Below are 24263 nucleotides of genomic sequence, written 5' to 3' on the forward strand. Positions count from 1 at the left end.
GCAGATACCTGAATTAAAATTTTTCCAAGGAATATACACAAATGGTCAACAAATATAAGAAAATGTGTTCAACATCACTACACATCGGAGAAAAGCAAATTAAAACCACAGTGAGATATCAATTTATACCTGTTAGGAGGGCTATTATTTAAAGTAAATAACACAAACAAAAAATAAACAGTGATGTCAAGGATGTGGAGAACAGAAAACACTGATATGTTGTTGGTGGAAATGTAAATTGGTACCTGAAAAATCAATAACCTCAGATATGCAGATGATACCACCCTTATGGCAGAAAATGAAGAGGAACTAAAGAGCCTCTTGATGGAAGTGAAAAAGGCAAGTGAAAAAGCTGGCTTAAAACTCAACATTCAAAAGACTAAGGTCATGACATCTGGTCCCATCACTTCATGGCAAATAGATGGGGAAACAATGGAAACAGTGACAGACTTTATTTTCTTGGGCTCCAAAATCACTGCAGATGGTGACTACAGCCATTAAATTAAAACACACTTGCTCCTTGGAAGAAAAGCTATGACCAACCTAGACAGCATGTGTCTCAGCATAAAAGGCAGAGACATTATTTAGACAACAAATCTCTGAATAGTCAAGGCTATGGTTTTACCAGTAGTCATTTATGAATGTGAGAGTTGGACCATTCTTAGGCTGAGCCCCGAAGAATCGATGCTTTTGAACTGTGGTGTTGGAGAAGACTCTTGAGAGTCCCTTGGACAGCAAGGAGATCCAACCAGTTCTTGCTAAAGGAAATCAGTTCTAAATATTCATTGGAAGGACTGATGCTGAAGCTGAAGCTCCAATACTTTGGCCACCTGATGGGGAGAGCTGACTCATTGGAAAAGACCCTGATGCTGGGAAAGACTGAAAGTAAGAGAAGAAGGGGACAACAGAGGATGAGATGGTTGGATGGCATCACCATCAGTGGACATCTCCGGGAGTTGGTGATGGATGGGGAAGCCTGGCATGCTGTAGTCCATAGGGTCACAAAGAGTCAACAGGATTGAGCAAATGAATTGAACTGAACTGACACCCACTTTGGAAAACAAGGGTTCTTCCAAGATTTTTTAATGGATCTACTATGTGATCCAATAATTCCACCTCTGGGTATTTTTTCAAAGGAATTAAAGTCAAGATCTTGAAAAGATTCTTGTACTCCTACATCTGCTGAAGCAATTTTCACAGTAACCAAGATAAGGAAGCACCCCAAATGCCCATCCACAGATGAATAAATAAATAAAAGCTGGTATATACATACAATGGAATATTATTCAGTCTTACTAAAGAAGGGAATCCTACCATTTGCAACATATGGATGAACCTGGAGGATGTTAAGCTAAATTAAACAAGCAGCACAGAAAGACAAATACTGCATAATCTCACTAACCTGTGGAATCTAAAACTGTCTAACTCATAGAGGCAGCAAGTAAAGTTACTAGTCGCCGAGGAGAGGAGTGAACGGGAAATACTGATCAAGTACAAATTTTCAGTTCAGTTCAGTTCAGTCCCTCAGTCGTGTCCAACTCTTTGCGACCCCATGAACCACAGCCCACCAGGCCTCCTTGTCCATCACCAACTCCCAGAGTCCACCCAAACTCATGTAAATTGAGTCGGTGATGCCATCCAACCATCACATCCTCTGTCGTCCTCTTCTCCTCCTGCCCTCAATCTTCCCCAGCATCAGAGTCTTTTCAAATGAGTCAGCTCTTCGCATCAGGTGGCCAAAGTATTGGAGTTTCAGCTTCAGCAACAGTCCTTCCAATGAACACCCAGGACTGGTCTCCTTTAGGATGGACTGGTTGGATCTCCTTGCAGTCCAAGGGACTCTCAAGAGTCTTCTCCAACACCACACTTCAAAAGCATCAATTCTTCAGTGCTCAGCTTTCTTTATAGTCCAACTCTCACATCCATACCTGACTACTGGAAAAGCCTTGAACTTTCAGTTACACAAGGTGAATAATTTCTGAAACTCTAATCTATAGCATGTTGATTATAGGTAACAACACTGTACTCTATATTTGAAATTTGCCAAGAGGGTAGATGCTGAGTGCTCTTACCACACACACACAAAAGTTATTATGTGAGGTGATGGATATTTTAATTAACTTGTTTGTAGTGATTATTTCTGGCTTCCCTGGTAGCCCAGCTGGTAAAGAATTTGCCTGCAATGTGGGAGACCTGTGTTCGATCCTTGGGTTGGGAAGATCCCCTGGAAAACAGAATGGCTACTCACTCCAGGACTGTGGGCTGGAGAATTCCATGGACTACAGTCCATGGGGTCACAGAGTCAGACACGACTGACCGACTTTCATATACATATGTCAAATCATGAGGTTACACACCTTAAATATAGAAAAGCAAGCAAAGAAACAAGTAAATAATAGACAGGACTTTAGAAGTGGCTGCTTAAGAGGTTCAAGTTAACATTAAAGAAATATTATACCAGAGGTCAAAAACCAAAGACTTCTTCCTGATCTGAAAACCTAATGAGCAGTTACATAACAATGGGTTAAGTCATTTAATATCTCTGATTTCTTCACCTAAAAATGCCAAGTGGATTGTTTTGTATGATCTCTGATGTTTCTTCTGAAAGTACATTAATTGCTTAGTCCTGTCAGACTCTTTGCAACCCCCTGGACTGTAGCCTGCCAGGCTCCTTTGTCCAAGGGATTCACCAGGCAAGAATAATGGAATGGGTTGCCATTTCCTTTTCTAGGGGATCACACACTAGGGTCTCCTGTATTGCAGGCAGATTCTTTACTAATATTTCTTCTGGCACCAGACAAATCCATGAGTCTTTACAAACGCCCTAGGCAATTTAGATTCAAGAGTCATATTAGCCTTATTTTTCTTTCAAAACACTGTACCTCTTTTTTCCTTCACCAAGAAGTCAGGGAACATTTTTCAGTAGAGAAAATCCAAAAGTGCAAAGGTTTGCTTCCAGACAGATTTATTGAAGATGGAGAATCCCAAATACACAGTGGCATCAAGAAAATCAATGCAAGACAATTCTAAGAGTTTTAAGAAGCAATCTTTTCCTCCTGTATTTAGGTAGGAGGAATTTGTGGAAAAAAAAAAATCTGTTCTAGTAACTTTGAGCAATGAAGTAAATTCCCCTTCAGGTTATTTTTTTTCCTAATTTTATATATGTTTTTACATTCAACCAATCTCCTACAGTCATTTTATCCAATGATAAATTCTTTCCCTCTTTTGTCTCATTTCAAATTCCCAAAATTTCATTGCACTGGGGCCACAGTTGCCTTTTTCATCCCTCTTCCTGATTTGAAGCTTTGGTGGCAGTTCTTGTGCGTTAAAGTAAACCAAGGAGAATTATTCATAACTGCCTATAGCTGCCTCCCTCCTCCCCTTTCCCCCCTCTTCACATGATGATATTGGAGCTGGGACAGAGAGGAAGTCAGGTGAAGCAGAAAATAATTTATTATACTTTATAATTCCTCACGGAACATTTTATCTCAGCTTTCCTCCCACACACATTGTATCCACACCACTGCCCTGTGGGTCACTTCAGGCACCTGGAGCCGAGTCAGACAAAACATATATTACCCATAAATTATCTCCATAAACCATGTGAATCAGATAGCACAAAGGCAGAGCGCACATCCAATGGAAAGGCTCAGCCCTGTGATTAATGAATTGGAGAAACCAGAGGAAATCAAGTGAACAATATTAATGAACCTCTGACCCACCCCTAAGATGTGTGAAGAAGGAGTGTGCAGGCTATGAAAGAAAGCGTGAAGCAAGATGTGTACAGGAAGAGAAGGCATTGAAGAATCCAAGACTCAGCAAGGTACAGACAATTAGAAGCAAAATTAATTGCATCTTTGAAGCTATAAATTATAAAGGTTCTAACCCAAATATCCACACATTATCAAGTACAACTTGATAATGAAAACCAGACAAACAACAATAATTCAAAATTCAATTGATTGTTGCCTCTATCAGCTGGCACAGGAAGTCCAATGCATGCAAAGCTCCCTCTGTCTATAGACCCAGACATGTCAGTATTCCAGAGGATATTTTAAGTGTTTTCACAAATAAATCTATGCCAAGATTGACTAGGTTACTGCTTCATCACGTCCAGTCATGATCCTCTTGTCTCACCTGCTACTTGTCTGCCCCACCACTTCCGCCAGTAGCCATCATCACCCCACCAGTTACCACTACCCTCTAGCATTCTTCCACACCACCCAACAGGACTTGGCATTTTCCTGCCAATGACTGTCACTGGTCCCGGGGCTTGCAGTCTCCTGAAGTTGTGTATCCATCACTGATTCATTGGTTCATTCAACTAATGTTTGGACCTACTGTGTCCCAACTGTGATCCTGGTACTTGGAATACAGTGGCAAACGAGTCAGATTGCTCTTAAATTTAGGTAAGGTAAGCAGACTGAAAGAGATGGGAATACCAGTCCGCCTGACCTGCCTTTTGAGAAATCTATCTATATGCAGATCAGGAAGCAGCAGCTAGAACTGGACATGGAACAACAGACTGGTTCCAGATAGGAAAAGGAGTATGTCAAGGCTGTATATTGTCACCCTGCTTATTTAACTTCTATGCAGAGTACATCATGAGAAATACCGGGCTGGAAGACGCACAAGCTGGAATCAAGATTGGCCTTGAGAAGTATCAATAACATCAGATATGCAGATGACACCACCTTTATGACAAAAAGTGAAAAGGAACTAAAAAGCCTGTTGATGAAAGTGAAAGTGGAGAGTGAAAAAGTTGGCTTAAAGCTCAACATTCAGAAAACGAAGATCATGGCATCTGATCCCATCACTTCATGGGAAATAAATGGGAAACAGTGGAAACAGTGTCAGACTTTATTTTGGGGGGTTCCAAAATCACTGCAGATGGTGACTGCAGCCATGAAATTAAAAGACACTTACTCCTTGAAAGGAAAGTTATGACCAACCTAGATAGCATATTCAAAAGCAGAGACATTACTTTGCCAACAAAGGTCCATCTAGTCAAGGCTATGGTTTTACCAGTGGTCATGTATGGATGTGAGAGTTGGACTGTAAAGAAAGCTGAGTGCCAAAGAATTGATGCTTTTGAAGTGTGGTGTTGGAGAAGACTCTTGAGAGTCCCTTGGACTGCAAGGAGATTCAACCAGTCCATTCTAAAGGAGATCAGTCCTGGGTGTTCTTTGGAAGGACTGATGCTAAAGCTGAAATTCTAATACTTCGGCCACCTCACGCGAAGAGTTGACTCATTGGAAAAGATCCTGATGCTGGGAGGGATTAGGGGCAGAAGGAGAAGGGGACGACAGAGTATGAGCTGGCTGGATGGCATCGCCAACTCGATGCCCATGAGTTTGGTTAAACTTTGGGAGCTGGTGATGGACCCGGAGGCCTGGCGTGCTGCGATTCATGGGGTTGCACAGAGTCGGACTGAGTGACTGAACTAACTGAACTGACTGAAGCAGACTTTAAAAGTAAACAAAAACTAAACAAGATAATTTGAGCAATAGTGAAGTCTGATAAAGTAAAATATGATAATGTGATGTCCTTACATGGCTGAGCATGGCAACATAGAAAGAACTTGGGTCCTGACACCAAGGAACACTGAACCAGCCCTCCCTCTGTGACCTCCTTCCTTTGAGGTTCAACACGACTCTTTCCACTTTAGTCCCTGCGTCCCTTCTCATCAGCACAAAATACAACAGAGGGAGTTAAAGGACGGGGCCGTCACCTTTAAAGACACATCCTCAAAGTTGCGTGTATCACTCATCCTTTTATTCTACTGTAAATATCACTTATCCTTATAGTCTATGTACAAAATTTAATTACTTGACCACACACAACTCAGTAGTTATACGAGTAAAGTGCAATGTAGTCTGTATTCTAGTAGGTCACATGCCTAACCAAGAATTTGAAGTTCAAGTACTCCAGAGGAAATGGGTTAATAGATTGGAACAAACAGCCCTGTGATAGTTCCATAGGCAAATTTATTATTCACCTTTGACAAATGAGGAAACTGCAAGAGGGAGAGAAATGACTTGCTAATATGTGGTAGAGCCAGGACTTGCACCTAAGAAATCCAAGTCTCTCTGGTGTATTGAGATAAATACATTAAAATAAATGAAATAAAGAAAGCAAAGGGAAGAGGCTAAGTGCATTAGTAAAAAGGAGAGGGATACCAGTGATAACCTCCATAATTTGAACAGCTTTAATTTAGAAGAAATATGTTAAGAAAGAAAAGTCTAATTCCTGGGAGTGAAAGTTTCTTACCTTTCTTCTTTGAAGACTCACCTGCCTCATGAGGGAGACCACAGATGTGGACAAGACCAATTCTGACAGTAAAGACAGGATGCAATCTTCAAAGTCACTTGGGGACAGAAAGAGAGTGGTATGTGGGCAGTGGCAATTTAGTGCCACTAATTAACCAATGCGTCTCAGCATTAAAAATAAGAAAACTAACTCTTGGCTGGCCCATGAGCTACGAGGATCTCACCCACATTCTTGATGTACTAAACAGCAAACAGAGGAGCAAATGGACGTAAGCAGGCAGGAGTTTGCCTTCAAAAACACTCACCCAGCAATAATTCTAAATGCTCACAACCATTAATAATGTTTCCAAATTATGTAAATATTTTGTGGAAATAGAGGGCTCAGGAAGCTACTGATTCGGGAGTGTTTATGTTTTCGTCCTTTGATCATTGCAAGGCTTGGCATTTTCAAGAATGCAAGCTCATCAAGATGTTAAATGAAGGATACTGGACTGCGTCTCCCACAGGTCCAGGGTGAGGCGGGGGAGGTAAGTGCGGGGAACATAGGTTCAGCGAGGTGGTTTGAGAACAAAGGCTCTGGGGACAAGGCACACGAAAGGCAGTCACGATATAACCTCTCATTTCTTTAGTCACTGCACAAGTCTTGCTTATAGCTACAAAATTAAGCAAGTGTTTTCAGTGATTTCTTCTGGAAGCTAACAAGTGCCTGATGGCTGAGCTGATGGGACCCAAATAACGGTCAAGAATCCAAGGGAGCCCTGAATAAGTGAACTCAGGAATTCACCCAGATTCACAGGAAGTCATGGTCTTGTAACTTTTGCATAATTTTCAACCAAAGGTTTCTAAACCTCTGAGGAATAAAATACCCAAGTGACTTGTAGATTGCATCAGAAAGCAAAGCACAAGATCTATACTGATAAAGGACTCAGGCACTCTGACATTTGGGCACAGGGTGAGAGAGTTAAACAAGTAGCTGCTAGACACTGCATTAAAAATGAAGAGAAGCTGCAAGAAGAAGAAGGTTAAGAAGGAAGGAAGCTAAAGTTGTCTACCACGAATATGCCAAGCTGTGTGCATCCTATATTTTCTCTCATTTAATTCTCACAACTGCTCTGAACCAGGTTGCATCCTAATGAAGAAACGTTGAAACTGAAACTCAGAGAAGATAAGCTTCTTTCCAAGGGGCACCTTGCTTTGAAGGGAGGCACTGCATAAAGAAGAGTATATTTTGGTTTCTGACTCAAGGTTCCAACAGAGCCTTGGGAACTCTCACCCTCCAAAGCCCATGGCCAACACCAGAGGTGAGACATTCATTTCAGACGGCCAAGTCTCCACAATGGTGTGGTAAATCAGAACAATAGCATCCAGGTCACTCATAAATCCTCCTGCTTCCAGCCAACTCAAGAAAATCCAATCTTCTGGCACTAAAAATTTGAAGAAGTGTTCAAGCTCAATTAAGACTTACCAGATTGGCTTGCCCTGGTTCTTTTGAAAAGGAATAAAATGTCGAGGTAAACTAAAGTGCTTAGAGCTGTGGCAGCGTTGTGGCATCAAATCGTCCTTGGAGTTCTTTGAGAATACACAAGTCCAGACCTTCCCTTCTTGAAATTCTGATTCATTAGGTTTGAGATCAGACCCAGATAATATGCCTTTATAAAAGCTTCTCGTGGGATGCCTCATACATTTCATTGTGAGTCTAATCTTTGCGACCCTATGGACTGTAGCCTATCAGGCTCCTCTGTCCATGGGATTTCCCAGGCAAGAGTGCTGGAGTGGATTGCCATTTCCTTCTCCAGGGGGTCTTTCCCTACCCAGGAATCGAACCTGGGTCTCCCGCATTGCAGGCAGATGCTTTACCATCTGAGCCACGAGGGAAGTCCCAGTGAAAGCAACACATTTGAGCCCTACTGCATTAACACAAACTAAGGGGCAGGAAGAGGCATCCAAATTAATGGGGAATCTGTCTAAAATATTAATAATGATAATAAATTGGGATTGATCAGAATGGGGGCTAGAACATACAATTTCCTCTCCAACTACCAATAGACCAAAGAAAGCTTTGAGAATAACCTCTCTGTATGTGTTAACTCCCAGATAAGTGTGTGCATGCTCAGTCATTTCGGTCATGTTCAACTTTGCGACCCCATGGACTGTAGCCTGCCAGACTCCTCTGTCTACGGGATTCTCCAGGCAAGAATACTGGAGTGGGTTGCCATGCCCTCCTCCAGGGGATCTTCCCAACCACCAAGGTACTGAACTTGTGTTTCTTATGTCTCCTGCACTGGCAGATGGATTCCTTCCCACTAGGGCCACCTGGGAAGCAGAGAAGTAGATGCTGATGTTCCTTTTATGACTGTCAGAAGAGACAACGTTGGCAAATGCAGCTTCCTCCCTTGCTCATGGCTGCTGCTCCTGTTGGTAGATCAGACAGTGACTACTTCATCTGTGGTTCTTCACTCGGAGAAGCCCCTGGAGTTTATGGCTGCACAAAGACACCCCCTCCCCAAACTTGTAGTCAATGACGCTTCATGATCAACTGGCTGACTCTCCACTCACGTTGCCCAGCTCCATTTATGCATGCCCTCAAACAGGAAAGCCACCAAATTATCACACACTTCTTACACGGTGATTTGGTGCCAAACCTTCCACATGGATATTCCAAGACTCTATCAGAACATATAAGGGAAACATCAACAGAAAAAAGTTATCATTATCATGATCATTAAACCGATTGTTATGGAACAGTGGGCAATTTAGGTGCTTTATTACCTTGTTTAATCATCACAGCCTATGAAGTAAGGCGATGTGCAGAAAGGAGCAGGTGCCAGCTTTGCCAGGGAGGTGGTGTGTGTCAGTCACCCAGCTGTGGCTGACTCTTTGCCTCCCCATGGACTGCCAGCCACCAGGCTCCTCTGTCCATGGAATTCTCCAGACAAAAATACTGGAGTGGGTTTGCCATTCCCTTCTCCAAGAGCTCTTCCCAACCCAGGGGTCAAACCTCAGTCTCTTGCCCTGCAGACAGATTCTTTGTCATCTGAGTCAACAGGGAGGTGGAGAGACCCTAATCTTATTCCAGGGGATGGGGGAAGCTGAGGCTTTCCTTAAAAACCCCGGCTTATTTGCCTTTATTCATTAGTGGCACCAACTTCATGCCAAAGTGTCACTTTATGACTGGGGAATTGAGCCTTCTCTCCCCATTTGTCATTTCATTTCATCCTGCATTTTGCATGAGATATTACTGTCTAAGAATCCAACTATAGTACCTTTAAAGAATTCTCAGACGTCATTAGCATGTAAGTAAAGGACTATCCTATAATCCTGCATCTTCGTTCAGTCAACAATTTCTGGTTAGAGAGTAAGGAGAAGCACCTTCTCAGAGCTTTCCCTTGATTATTGTAAATGTAAATTATTCATGATGGAGTAAATAATCTTAAACACACTTAGCACAGCCGTGGAAATGACAAATGCACCAGGTACACTCCGTAAGACGATTTTTCTACACACTCCCAGTAAGCTCTGAGAATTTGCTACTTCAGAAGCTCTTATAGAGGAGAAACCACAGGAGGCTAAAGATCATACAATAAAAGAGCCAGCTGGTTCTCCTTTGAGGCAATGGATACATTTCCAATATTTGCTCTACCCTGTGTCTATCAATGTATGATGTGGAGGAAAGCCCAGCTTGTCATATCGGAGGAGAAACTGAGCCACGGACAGTTCACTTCAAGGATGCCTGCCTTCTGTACAAATCTAGATGCCTGCGCTCTCTATGCTCCACCCCATCCTTAGGAGAACTTGCATCTTCAGGATAGACATCAAGAAGAAAGAAAGATGAGGAAGAGGAGGGTTGCAGTTGTTAAGTCATTCAGTTATGGCTGACTCTTTGTGACCTCATGGACTGCAGGCTTCCCGGTCCTTCACTGTCTCCTGGCGTCTGCTCAAGCTCATGTCCATAGTTGATGATGGCATCCAACCACCTCATCCTCTGTTGCTCCCTTCTCCTCCTGCCCTCAATCTTTCCCTGCATCAGGGTCTTTTGCAAGAGAAGGGTGGATGGGGGAAAAGAAAGAGATGGAAGGGAATAAAAAGAGAAGGAGGAGGAGAAAGAAGAAGGGAGATGAACAGACTTTTTCAAGTGCTCGTCACTGAAACCCAGACAGCCTCTCTTCAGTTTGGATCATTATCTGGGAATATACAATTATTTAGTTAAAAACTGTTGGGCAAACTATGGAGGAAAGCAAATGACTCTATACTTTAAGTGTTAAGAAAGACGACTGTTGTAGGGGAAGTTGACAGTATCAACAAGTCAAAGCATTTTTCTGACAATACATTGAAGGGCCAATTACTCCCTGATATGACACTACCGATTTGAACTTGTCAGTTTGATGGCAAGACATTTTTTCACAGTTTGCATTTTTGCTTTCTTGACAGATGAAATCTGGTCCCAGAGTTTCTGTAAACAAGGGAACACATGATCTGAGCGCCGTCTCCCTCCCAGTAATGCAACACTTGTTTGATTGCTTTTTTTTTCTTCTTATTTTAAAGGATGAGCTTTCTGAAAGAACATCCTTCAAAAATGACTGACTATATACACTGAAAAGAGTTGTTAACAACTGGACATTTTTCTTACAGGGGATGAAATAAAACATAAACATCACATAACTAGGCTTGCCATTTTTACTTTCTAACTACATCTTTTCAGCTTCGATATACGTGAAAGGGGAGTTGAAAGTTTGGCGAATATTGTATTTTAGTTACATAAACATATACATAGATGCATATATGTGTTTCTATACAGGCATATTTTATATAAATGTATATATGTATGTATGCATATATGTATGTATACGTGTGTGTATATACATGTATGCCTGAATATGTCTGTGTGTGAGAAGTAATAAATAAATAATAATAAAGTAATAAATAAGTATTTATTATTTAGAGTGTCTTTTAAAGGAGAAATATATCTGTTTAGGGAATCAGAATTATGGTCCTCCCCATCTTTATTGATTTTTAATCTCATATATATTATAAATACTGTTGTTGTTCAGTCGCTCAGTTGTGTACAAATCTTTGGAGCCCCACGAACTGTAGCCCACCAGGCTCCTCTGTCCAGGGGATTTCCCAGGAACCCACTGGAGTGGGTTGCCATTTCCTTCTCCAGGGGATCTCCTCGACCCAGGGATCGAGGCTGCCTCTCCTGCTTGGCAGATGATGGTTTCTGTGTATAGAAAGAGATCGGTTGTGAGGAATTGGCTCATGCAATTGTGGAGGCTGACAAGACCCAAGATCCACAGGTTGAGGCAGCAACCGGGAGACCCAGAAGGACCAATGACGTGGTTCCAATCTAAGTCTGAAAGTCGAAGAACCAGAGGACCCAACCGTATACACTTTCAGCCCAAAGCCTGGCAGCCTGCAAAGTCATGATGTTCCAGTTCAGTCACCCTTTACCCTTTCTCCCTCTCTCTCTCTCTCTCTCTCTCTCACACACACACACACAAACACACCACCTAGCAAAGGTAGCTCTTTTTCTTTGCATGCTTTTTAGCACCAACTACATTAGCTACTTTACTGAACCCTCTTTATTCATGATCTTGTTTAGTCCTCATAGCAACTGTGATTTAGGAGCTTATTTGCCGGGGTCCAGCCCAGGTGGATCCAGGGTGATTCAAAGGTGGGGACGGAGTCGGCGTCCTGGAAAAAACTTATTTAATTACAGATATAGAGGGAGATTAGAAACAGATAGTGTAGTAGGAGAATTAGTGGAGAAAAGAGGCTGAATAACTGGTTTACATAGGATATCGATCACCACCTACGTAGGCCACGGGCGTCTTTCCATTTTCCCAAAGGAGAGGAGGCACTGAGGCCTCCCCAGTCCAATCTCAAAAACCCAGGCAAAATTAGCAGGCTTGGTGAGTACCCACATTTCAGATGGGAATTCAGCCAGGAAAGTGGGGAGCAAGAAAGAAATGACACGGGGGAATCAGTCTTTCCAGAAACTGATCTGATCTCTTTATTTTCCAGGTTTGTTTATATACCTTTTTGTTATACATAGGGATGAATACAGAGTCACATGGGGGTCAGCAGACCTGACCCTTGTCACAATCAGGTGCTTCATATAAAATTATACAAAGGTCTTATGAGTTTCATCATCTTTTGGCCATGAGGTCTGCTGACATTTTATGGCTCTTTCTGGTCAGTTAACCAGAAAACTTATTTTTCCAGGGGTGATTTTTTCTTAAATCAATCAGGCGCCACCCTCCAAATAAAGTTGCATTCCTATAGGGTGAGGGTGTAGTGAGTTACAATCAAGAAAGGAATTTACTTAACCTAAGGTTTAACATGATTAATCTTAAAGGTTAATACTTATTTTTCTTATATGCTCGTTATATTCATTATAAGGGCAGGAATATGGAGATTTAGCAGCAAATATTGGCTTAACAAATTTAAACCCTTCACCAATGTTCCCCTTAAGATCTATTTTGTTTTAAGATAGAGATAAAGTTACATTTTTGCATAGCAAGGACACAGTGATTTATAGTGATTTATAACAAAGTACAGTGATCTATAACAAAAGAGAAGATTCATTAACTCAAAAAGTCTAGTATTGCTAACATCAAAAACTACTATATTTCCTTTTCTATATTTCAAATACATTGATTAATATATTCCCAGGTGCCTAAGGATATGGAGGCCTGATGGCAATCATTGACTCATCAATGAAAAAAGCCCTATGCTAATACTCCAAACTCTCTGCGCTGTTTATGGCTGAGAGGCTGTCACACAAGCTAGTCGGTCAGCAGAGAGGTTTGACCTGAGACATCCTTGTCACACCCAGGGCAGGGAATTAGCAGTAATTATTGGAAGAACAAATGAAAAAACCCTTCACCAATATAATTCCTAATCAACCTACTAATACTATACTAATGATCTTCTAACTTCTCAAAAGAGTCTGTATTTAGAAAGTTTTAAAACATCCCGTGCCTCTCACAGTTGGGAGGCTGTAAACAATCACATGCGGCCGGAGGAGCCTGATCAGGCAGGCCAGAGAACCTTCAGAGTTCGTAAGTTGAAACACTCTTGTCACGCCCAGGAATTTTTATTAACTGGAGCAGCAAGTTAACTCCTTCTCTGAGAGAACTGGTTATGGGGGAGAGCCCCCCGTAAAGTACTCTGGTTTGGGGGTAGATGCTGGGGAACAGAGGGTTTCCTGAGGCTTGATCACACCTTCGCGTATGCCAAGCTTCCTTCCTCATGACCTTTGCCATGGGTGGAGCTCCTCACGCTGGCTCCCAACACTTATTATTCCCTCTTTGGGCTTTCTTGGGGGCTAAAATGGTAAAGAATTGCCTGCAATTCAGAAGAGCTGGGTTCAATCCCTAGATTGGGAAGACCCCCTGGGGAAGGGTATGGATACCCACTCCAGTATTCTTGCCTGGAGAATCCCATGGACAGAGGAGGCTGGTGGGCTACAGTTCATGGGGTCACAAAGAGTCAGACATGACTGAGCAACTAACACCATTCCCTCTTTAAAAATGAAGAAATTGCGGTCCAGGAGGTTCATCTGAGGTCACAAGTGGTAAATTCAGAAACAGCACCCAGTCACACTTTCTCCAGAATGCTTTTCCCAGGAAGTCAATTCATTGATTAACTTCACTCCATGCAAGTTTATTGAACACTTAGTTCAGTTGCTCAGTCATGTCCAACTCTTTGGAACCCCATGAACCACAGCACACCAGGCCTCCCTGTCCATCACCAACTCCCAGAGTTTACTCAAACTCATGTGCATTGAGTCAGTGATGCCATCCAGCCATCTCATCCTCTGTCGTCCCCTTCTCCTCCCGCCTTCAGTCTTTTCCAGTATCTGTGCTGGGAAAGAGCATTCACTATGCTGCCATTTGAGGTCCAGTGTTGGGTGTGCAGTGGAGAATGGAAGAAGTAATGCCCTGACCATCACAGAGCTTACACTGAACTACATGCATCTTTACAGCAGCAGTCCCCATCTGTTTAAGCGCCAGTTTCCTGGAACACTATTTTTCCACAGACAGGGGGAGGAGAGGATGGTTTGGGGAAGATTCAAGAGCATTACATTTAATGTACCCCTACGAGAATCCCTGCAGGCTCAGATCGTAGAGAATCTGCCTGTAGTGCAGGAGACCCGGGTTCAACCCCTGGGTTGGGAAGATCCCCTGGAAAAGGGAATGGCAGCTAAGGATCTGTGTGGCCCTCTACAAGTTAAAAACTATTCTGGGGCAAAAGAGAGAATCTTACTCTTTTTATGTATACAGCACAGATGTTGCTGGTGCAGGAGGGCCGAGAGGAGCTACTCCATGTTCAAGGTCAGCAGGGGCGGCAGTGAGGAGATATCCCTCATCCAAGGTAAGCAGCAGTGGCTGTGCTTTGCTGGAGCAGCTGTGAAGAGATAACCCCACGTCCAAGGTAAGAGAAACCCAAGTAAGATGGTAGGTGTTGCAAGAGGGCATCAGAGGGCAGACACACTGAAACCATAATCACAGAAAACAAGTCAGTCTAATCACACAGCCTTGACTAACTCAATGAAACTAAGCCATGCCCTGTTGGGCCACCCCAGATGGGTGGGTCATGGTAGAGAGGTCTGACAGAATGTGGTCCACTGGAGAAGGGAATGGCAAACCACTTCAGTATTCTTGCCTTGAGAACCCCATGAACAGTATGAAAAGGCAAAATGATAGGATGCCAAAAGAGGAACTCCCCAGGTTGTTAGGTGCCCAATATGCTACTGGAGATCAGTGGAGAAATAACTCCAGAAAAAAAGAAGGGATGGTGCCAAAGCAAAAACAATACCCAGCTGTGGATGTGACTAGTGATAGAAGCAAGATCTGATGCTGTAAAGAGCAATATTGCATAGGAACCTGGAATGTTAGGTTCATGAATCAAGGCAAATTGGAAGTAGTCAAACAGGAGATGGCAAGAGTGAACATCGACGTTCTAGGAATCAGCGAACTAAAATGGACTGGAATGGGTGAATTTAACTCAGATGACCATTATATATCTACTACTGCAGGCAGGAATCCCTCAGAAGAAATGGAGTAGCCATCATGGTCAACAAAAGAGTCCAAAATGCAGTACTTGGATGCAATCTCAAAAACGACAGAATGATCTCTGTTCGTCTCCAAGGCAAACCATTCAATATCACAGTAATCCAAGTCTATGCCCCAACCAGTAATGCTGAAGAAGCTGAAGTTGAATGGTTCTATGAAGACCTACAAGACCTTGTAGAACTAACACCCAAAAAAGGTGTCCTTTTCATTATAGGGGGCTGGAATGCAAAAGTAGGAAGTCAAGAAACACCTGGAGTAACAGGCAAATTTGGCCTTGGAATATGGAATGAAGCAGGACAAAGGTTAATAGAGTTTTGCCAAGAGAACTCGCTGATCATAGCAAACACCTCCTTCCAACAACACAAGAGAAGACTCTACACGTGGACATCATGAGATGGTCGACACTGAAATCAGATTGATTATATTCTTTGTAGCCAAAGATGGAGAAGCTCTATACAGTCAGCAAAAACAAGACCGGGAGCTGACTGTGGCTCAGATCATGAACTCTTTATTACAAAATTCAGACTGAAATTGAAGAAAGTAGGGAAAACCGCTAGACCATTCAGGTATGACCTAAATCAAATCCCTTATGATTCTACAGTGGAAGTGAGAAACAGATTTAAGGGCCTACATCTGATAGATAGAGTGCCTGATGAACTATGGACAGAGGTTCCTGACATTGTACAGGAGACAGGGATCAAGACCAACCCCAAGGCAAAGAAATGCCTAAAAGCAAAATGGCTGCCTGGGAGGCCTTACAAATAGCTGTGAAAAGAAGAGACATGAAAAACAAAGGAGAAAAGGAAAGATATAAGTGTCTGCATGCAGAGTTCTAGAGAATAGCAAGAAGAGATAAGAAAGCCTTCTTCAGCAATCAATGCAAAGAAATAGAGGAAAACAACAGAATGGGAAAGACTAGAGATCTCTTCAAGCAAATTAGAGATACTAAGGGAACATTTCATGCAAAGATGGGCTTGATAAAGGACAGAAATGGTCTGGACCTACAGAAGCAGAAGATATTAAGAAGAGGTGGCAAGAATACACAGAAGAACTGTACAAAAAGAGCTTCATGACCCAGATAATCACGATGGTGTGATCACTCACCTAGAGCCAGACATCCTGGAATGTGAAGGCAACTGGGCTTTAAAAAGCATCACTATGAACAAAGCTAGTGGAGGTGATGGAATTCCAGTTGAACTATTTCAAATCCTGAAAGATGATGCTGTGAAAGTGCTGCACTCAATATGCCAGCAAATTTGGAAAACTCAGCAGTGGCCACAGGACTGGAAAAGGTCAGCTTTCATTCCAAACCCAAAGAAAGGCAATGCCAAAGAATGCTCAAACTACCGCACAATTGCACTCATCTCACACGCTAGTAAAGTAATGCTCAAAATTCTCCAAGCCAGGCTTCAGCAATAAGTGAACCGTGAACTTCCAGATGTTCAAGCTGGTTTTCGAAAAGGCAGAGGAACCAGAGATCAAATTGCCAACATGTGCTGGATCATGGAAAAAGCAAGAGAGTTCCAGAAAAACATCTATTTCTGCTTTATTGACTATGCCAAAGCCTTTGATTGTGTGGATCACAATAAACTGTGGAAAATTCTGAAAGAGATGGGAATACCAGACCACCTGACCTGCCTCTTGAGAAATCTGTATGCAGGTCAGGAAGCAACAGTTAGAACTGGACAACAGACTGGTTCCAAATAAGAAAAGGAGTACGTCAAGGCTGTATATTGTCACCCTGCTTATTTAACTTATATGCAGAGTACATCATGAGAAATGCTGGACTGGAAGAAGCACAAGCTGGAATCAAGATTGCAATGAGAAATAACAATAACCTCAGATATGCAGATGACACCACCCCTATGGCAGAAAGTGAAAAGGAACTAAACAGCCTCTTGATGAAAGTGAAAGGGGAGAGTGAAAAAGTTGGCTTAAAGCTCAACATTCAGAAAACTAAGATCATGGCATCTGGTCACATCACTTCATGGCAAATAGATGGGGAAACAGTGGAAACAGTGTCAGACTTTATTTTGGGGGGCTCCAAAATCACTGCAGATGGTGATTGCAGCCATGAACTTTAAAGATGCTTTCTCCTTGGAAGGAAAGTTATGACCAACCTAGAGAGTGTATTCAAAAGCAGAGACATTACTTTGCCAACAAAGGTGCATCTAGTCAGGGCTATGGTTTTTCCTGTGGTCATGTATGGATGTGAGAGTTGGACTGTGAAGAAAGCTGAGCATCGAAGAATTGATGCTTTTGAACTGTGGTGTTGGAGAAGACTCTTGAGAGTCCCTTGGACTGCAAGGAGATTCAACCAGTCCATTCTGAAGGAGATCAGCCCTGGATGCTGTTTGGAAGGACTGATGCCAAAGCTGAAACTCCAGTACTTTGGCCACCTCATGTGAAGAGTTGACTCATTGGAAAAGACTCTGATGCTGGGAGGGATTGGGGGCAGGAGGAGAAGGGAACGACAGAGGATGAGATGGCTGGATGGCATCACCGACTCGATGGACATGAGTTTGAGTGAACTTCGGGAGCTGGTGATGGACAGGGAGGCCTGGCTTGCTGCATTTCATGGGGTCGCAGAGTTGGACACGACTGAGCGAATGAACTGAACTGAACAGATATTGCACAGTACATAAACAGATGGATAGCATATTTATGGAGACAGGTGATTAGGAAAAAATGTCAACAAAACTCCTTAGAGGATGATAATGAAAAGCAGGTTGAGAAATGCTGCTCTAATATGACATGCATCTACTAAGCAAATAATTACACAAATAAATATGATGACAAACTGTCTCATATACTATTAAGCAAAAGGAAAACGTATCATAAAAGTGAATTTCTTCAAAAAGAGTGATCTCATATTCAGAAGGTCAGAGAAATCATTTCTGTGTAAACGACACTTAAGCTGAAAACTGAAGAGTTTCCCAGGGTAACAGCAACGCGTGTGAAAGGCTTTGGAGGTGCGGATTAGTCAGAGTTCTCCAGAGTAACAAAGCTAATAAGATTAACAGGATGTGTGTGTGTGTGTGTGTGTGTGTGTGTGTGTGTGTGTGTGTGTGTGTGTGTAGACAGAGAGAGAGAGAACAAAGATTCTAAGGAACTGGATCACTGAATTGTGAAGCCAAAATTTTTCAGGCATGCCAGCAGGCAACAGACCCAGGGAAGAGTCAGTGTTGCAGCTCAGACCTGAAGGCAGTGTTGGCAGAACTCTTTCTTGCTTAAGGGAATTCACACTTTGGTCTCTTTAAGGCCTTCTACTGGTTGAATGGAGAAGACTGTTGAGAGTCCCTTGGACTGCAAGGAGATCCAACCAGTCCATTCTGAAGGAGATCAGCCTGGGATTTCTTTGGAGGGAATGATGCTAAAGCTGAAACTCCAGTACTTTGGCCACCTGATGCGAAGAGTTGACTCATTGGAAAAGACTCTGATGCTGGGAGGGATTGGGGGCAGGAGGAGAAGGGGACGACCGAGGATGAGATGGCTGGATGGCATCACTGACTCGATGGATGTGAGTCTGAGTGAACTCCGGGAGTTGGTGATGGACAGGGAGGCCTGGCGTGCTGCGATTCATGGGGTCAGAGAGTCGGACACGACTGAGCGACTGAACTGAACTGAACTGAACTGATTGAATGAGGCCCACTCACACGATGAAGTGTAACCGCTTTTACTCAAAGTCCACTGATTGATACCTTAATCTCATCAAAATCTATCCGATGCAGAATAATACTTGACATAATATCTAGGCACCGTAATCCAGCCAAGTGGGCGCATAAAGTAATCATTACACTCTGTCTCAGTATTTTGAAGGATGGAAAGAAAGCAGTTTGGTTGAAGGAGGAGCTAGGAGGGGCATGGTGCAGGATGAAGCCTCAAAGGCAGCAGCAGCAGACTGAGAGGTCTCTGCAGTCGTCATGAGGGTCGGAACCAGAGCCTACATGTGATGGAAAACCGCTGGAGGCTTCCATGGAAGGGGGTGAGCTGATGTACTTTGTCGTCACTGTAACTTAGAACCACTGATGGGACAGATGAATGGAGAAAGAAGTTGTGGTACATATACAGATGAGGGAATATTACTCAGCCATAAAATGGAATGAATTTGAATCAGCTGAAGTGAGGTAGGTAAACGTAGAGCCTGTTACACAGAGTGAAATAAGTCAGAAACCAAACACCCGAGTAGCATCAGTTCAGTTCAGTTCAGTTCAGTCGTTCAGTCGTGTCCGACTCTTTGCGACCCCATGGACTGCAGCACGCCAGGCCTCCCTGTCCATCACCAACTCCCAGAGTTCACTCAAACTCATGTCCATCAAGTCGGTGCTGCCATCCAGCCATCTCATCCTCTGTTGTCCCGTTCTCCTTCTGTGCCCAATCCCTCCCAGCATCAGAGTCTTTTCCAGTGAGTCAACTCTTCACATGAGGTGGCCAAAGTATTGGAGTTTCAGCCTCAGCATCAGTCCTTCCAATGAACACCCAAGACTGATCTCCTTTAGAATGGACTGGTTGAATCTCCTTGCAGTCCAAGGGACTCTCAAGAGTCTCCTCCAACACCATAGTTCAAAAGCATCAATTCTTTGGCACTCAGCTTTCTTCATAGTCCAACTCTAACATCCATACATGACCACTGGAAAAACCATAGCCTTGACCAGGCGGACCTTTGTTGGCAAAGTAATGTCTCTGCTTTTGAATATGCTATCCAGGTTGGTCATAACTTTCCTTCCAAGGAGTATGTGTCTTTTAATTTCATGGCTGCAGTCACCATCTGCAGTGATTTTGGAGCCCCAAAAAAATAAAGTCTGACACTGTTTCCACTGTTTCCCATCTATTTGCCATGAAGTGATGTGACCAGATGCCATCATCTTCGTTTTCTGAATGTTGAGCTTTAAGCCAACTTTTTCACTCTCCCCTTTCACTTTCATCAAGAGGCTGTTTAGTTCCTTTTCACTTTCTGCCATAAGGGTGGTGGTGTCATCTGGATATCTGAGATTATTGATATTTCTCCCAGAAAACTTGATTTCAGCTCCAGCCCAGTGTTTCTCATAATCCCTTAAATAACCCTATATGCCATGTTACTATTTACTTTATATATCACATCTAATAATTGTCTGCTTCCCTAAACGAAAACAAAGCAGCAGTTTAAATACAAAAAAAAAAAAAAAAAAGCAGCACTGATGCTAAGTAATGATAGCAGATGTGAGAGAGCAGGCTGGGCCTCCAGGACAGACTTTGTGATGATTTGGACTAGAATAATAGACTTGTGGGGAGAAATGCTTGGGTCCCATATACACTTAGGTAAAGACTCACTGGGAGTCGTTGATAGATCTGGTGTGTAAGTTTGAGAGGGAGAATCAAAAGTTTATCCTCATATTCCTGGAGTTCTTCAAGAATTCTTGCACCATCACTGTCTCAGTGAAGCTCTCCCTGATTCCACCCACTCCTGGTCATGCAGCTCTGGCAAAACTAACTTGCAGTCTTTTGCACGTTTTTCCCTGTCTGCCTTCTCCACTGGCTCATTACTGCCTCAACTTATTTACCTTTGTATAACTGATTAGCACTGACCCAGGTTCTCATTAACTGCCAAATGAATGTGTGGCCATGGAAAGCAGACAGAATTAGGAGTCCTAATTCCATCTTTAACCTTTACCAGGGCCTAGCAATCATCTAACATTCACCTTGCCGTCACTGAGCTTCAGTCCCTTCCTTCTTTGGAAAAGTTAATTCCTGCTCTGGGTAACTTTCTGTGGCCACTGTATCACATAAAATAATACATGTGAAATGTACAGAAAGTACTGCTGTGTAGAAAAAAAATTGATATTTCATCATTTTAAAAATAAGCCAACAACAGTATGGATACATAATAGTCTTTCATTTCAACTTATTACATGGATAAGACATTAATTTAATGCTTTATAAAGAGCATTCTCTACTACGTATAAAAGCCATTGAGAAAAATAAGGATCAGAGTAACTGGGATTTTTCAAAGTGATAAAATGCACATAAATATAAAAAGGGTGAAAGCAGCAAATATGGTCTAATATTTCTGTTCATTAAGAACTATTCTGTTTCTGTTAAAATCAGGAGAGAAGCTCTAAAAATACTTAAGTAGAAGACAATTTTTTTCATATATATATATATATGTTGATCTTATATACATAGTGTTCAAGAGGTATTCTGTCTTTTTGATTTCAGTTACATATCACAATGTGATCAAAAATAGATCTATTTCTATTTTGAAATTTGAAAGATAAACCATATAATTTTCAAAAAGAAACAGGTCAATACCAGAGTTTAGACTCATAGTTTACTAATTCTCTGTTCCCAAATCTGACCATGAACATTATTATAAAATTTGAAAAGCACAGTTGTGTCTAGGTTGCCCTATTTAAAAGTTAGACCACAAAAATAAATGACACAAAAATTGAGAATTGGAGATGAAATGTAAGAATATTTTATTTCTTTGTATCTCTGCTCTTACTGAGTCATGTCCGACTCTTTGCGACCCCATAGACTGTAACCTACTAGGCTTCTCCGTCCATGGGATTCTCCAGGCAAGAATACTGGAGTGGATTGCCATTCCCTTCTCCAGGGGATCTTCCCGACCCAGGGATCGAACCCAGGTCTCCCACATTGGAGGCAGACGCTTTAACCTCTGAGCCACCAGGGAAGCTCTTATTGAGTAGTAAGAATTATCTAAAGGGAATATTTCTACAAGTGTTCTTGCTGAACAAGGCGTATCTTCTGGGTAACGTCTCTCTATATATATACTCATGATATGGGTGTGTAACCTACTATTGATTTAGCATTCACTGACTTCCCTGGTGGCTCAGATGGTAAAGCGTCTGCCTACAATGCGGGAGACCCAGGTTCAATCCCTGGGTCGGGAAGATCTCCTGGAGAAGCAAATGGCAACCCACTCCAGTATTCTTGCCTGGAAAATCCCATGGACAGAGGAGCCTGGTAAACTGCAGTCCATGGGGTCGCAAAGAGTCAGACACAACTGAGCAACTTCAACCTTCACTTAAATGTAAGTTAAAAAGTACTCTATATTGTTATAGACAAAAGAAAATCCAAAAGTAATCATCAAAGAAGACTATCTGCTCTACTCCCTAGAAATAATATATTGTCTATAAAATGCATAGATGTTATAAATCTGAAACTTGAGATGATTCTGTCTCTTCAAAGCTTCCTGTAAACTGACTGTATTAAATTCCTACTTATATTTCTCAGCACTCACGCATGCGCATACGCAGATGCACAGACAAATGTTCTATAAACAGGGGAAAGAAAAGTGAAAGCGGAAGGCGCTCAGTCGTGTCTGACTCTCTGCGACCCCATGGACTAAACAGCCCATGGAATTCTCCAGGCCAGAATACCGGAGTCAGTAGCTTTTCCCTTCTCTAGGAGATCGTCCCAACCCAGGTATCGAACCGGGGTCTCAACCCTTGTAGGCAGATTCTTTACTAACTGAGCTATCAGGGAAACTCCATAAATGAAAGAATCACCTAAATAATCACATAAGAAAGATATTTTAAAGCCCTCAGGATGTGTACTATCATCATATGTTTGTGATTTTTATATAATAGATTTAAATTCACCAAAAAAGCAAGATACCTCCATGATCTGTCTTCAGAAGCATTCTTAGAATTTAAAACTTTCCTAAACATAAAATGATTTACAGATCTCTTTGTTGCATGATTCTATTATCAGTCAAATCAGTCATACAGTCTATTGGGTCATTCCATTGGATGACTTGAATGATATTTTTCAAAGGCCAACTATCTAACCGAAGAAAGCAGGTGTGTGTGTGTGTGTGTGTGTGTGTGTGTGTGTGTTAGCTGCTCAGTCGTGTCCTACTCTTTGGACCCCACCAAGCTCCTCTGTCCGTGGGATTCTCTAGCCAGGATACTGAAGTGGGTTGCCATTCCCTTCTCCAGGGGATCTTCTCGACCCAGGGATCAAACCTCCATCTCTGACATCTCCTGCGTTGGCAGGTGAGTTCTTTACCACTAGCACCACCTGGGAAGCCTGTATTATACATATGTTGTTCAGTCACTCAGTCATGTCCAACTCATTGCGACTCCATGGACTGCAGCATGCAAGGCTTCCCTGTCCTTCAACATCTCCCAGAGCTTGCACAAAGTCATGTCCATCGAGTCAGTGATGCCATCCAGCCATCCCATCCTCTGTCGTCCCCTTCTCCTCCTGCCTTCAGTCTTTTCAAATCAGGGTCTTCTCAAATGAGTCAGTTCTTAGCATCAGGTAGCCACAGTATTGGAGCTTCAGCTTCAGCATCAGTCCTTCCAACGAATATTCAGGACCGATTTCCTTTAGGATGGACTGGTTGGATCGTCTTGCAGTCCAAGGGACTCTCAAGAGTCTTCTCCAACACCACACTTCAAAAGCATCAATTCTTCGGTGCTCAGCTTTCTTCACAGTCCAGCTCTCACATCCATACATGACCACAGGAAAAACCATAGCCTTGACTAGACAGACTTTTGTTGGCAAAGTGATGTCTCTGCTTTTGAATATGCTGCCTATGTTTGTCATAACTTTTCTTCCAAGGGGCAAGTGCCTTTTACTTTCATGGCTGCAGTCACCATCTGCAGGGATTTTGGAGCCCCCAAAATAAAGTCTCTCACTGTTTCACTGTTTCTCCATCTATTTGCCATGAAGTGATGTGACCGGATTCTATGATCTTAGTTTTCTGAATGTTGAGCTTTAAGCCAACTCTTTCACTCTCCTCTTTCACTTTCATCAAGAGGCTTTTAGTTCCTCTTCACTTTCTGCCATAAGGGTGGTGTCATCTGCATATCTGAGGTGATTGATATTTCTCCCAGCAATCTTGATTCCAGCTTGTGCTTCATCCAGCCCGCCATTTCATTTATTCATACAAGTTAAATAAGCAGGGTGA

The sequence above is a fragment of the Ovis aries genome, chromosome 7 (genome assembly GCF_016772045.2).
Source record: "Ovis aries strain OAR_USU_Benz2616 breed Rambouillet chromosome 7, ARS-UI_Ramb_v3.0, whole genome shotgun sequence".
In the NCBI taxonomy this organism is placed as follows: domain Eukaryota; kingdom Metazoa; phylum Chordata; class Mammalia; order Artiodactyla; family Bovidae; genus Ovis; species Ovis aries.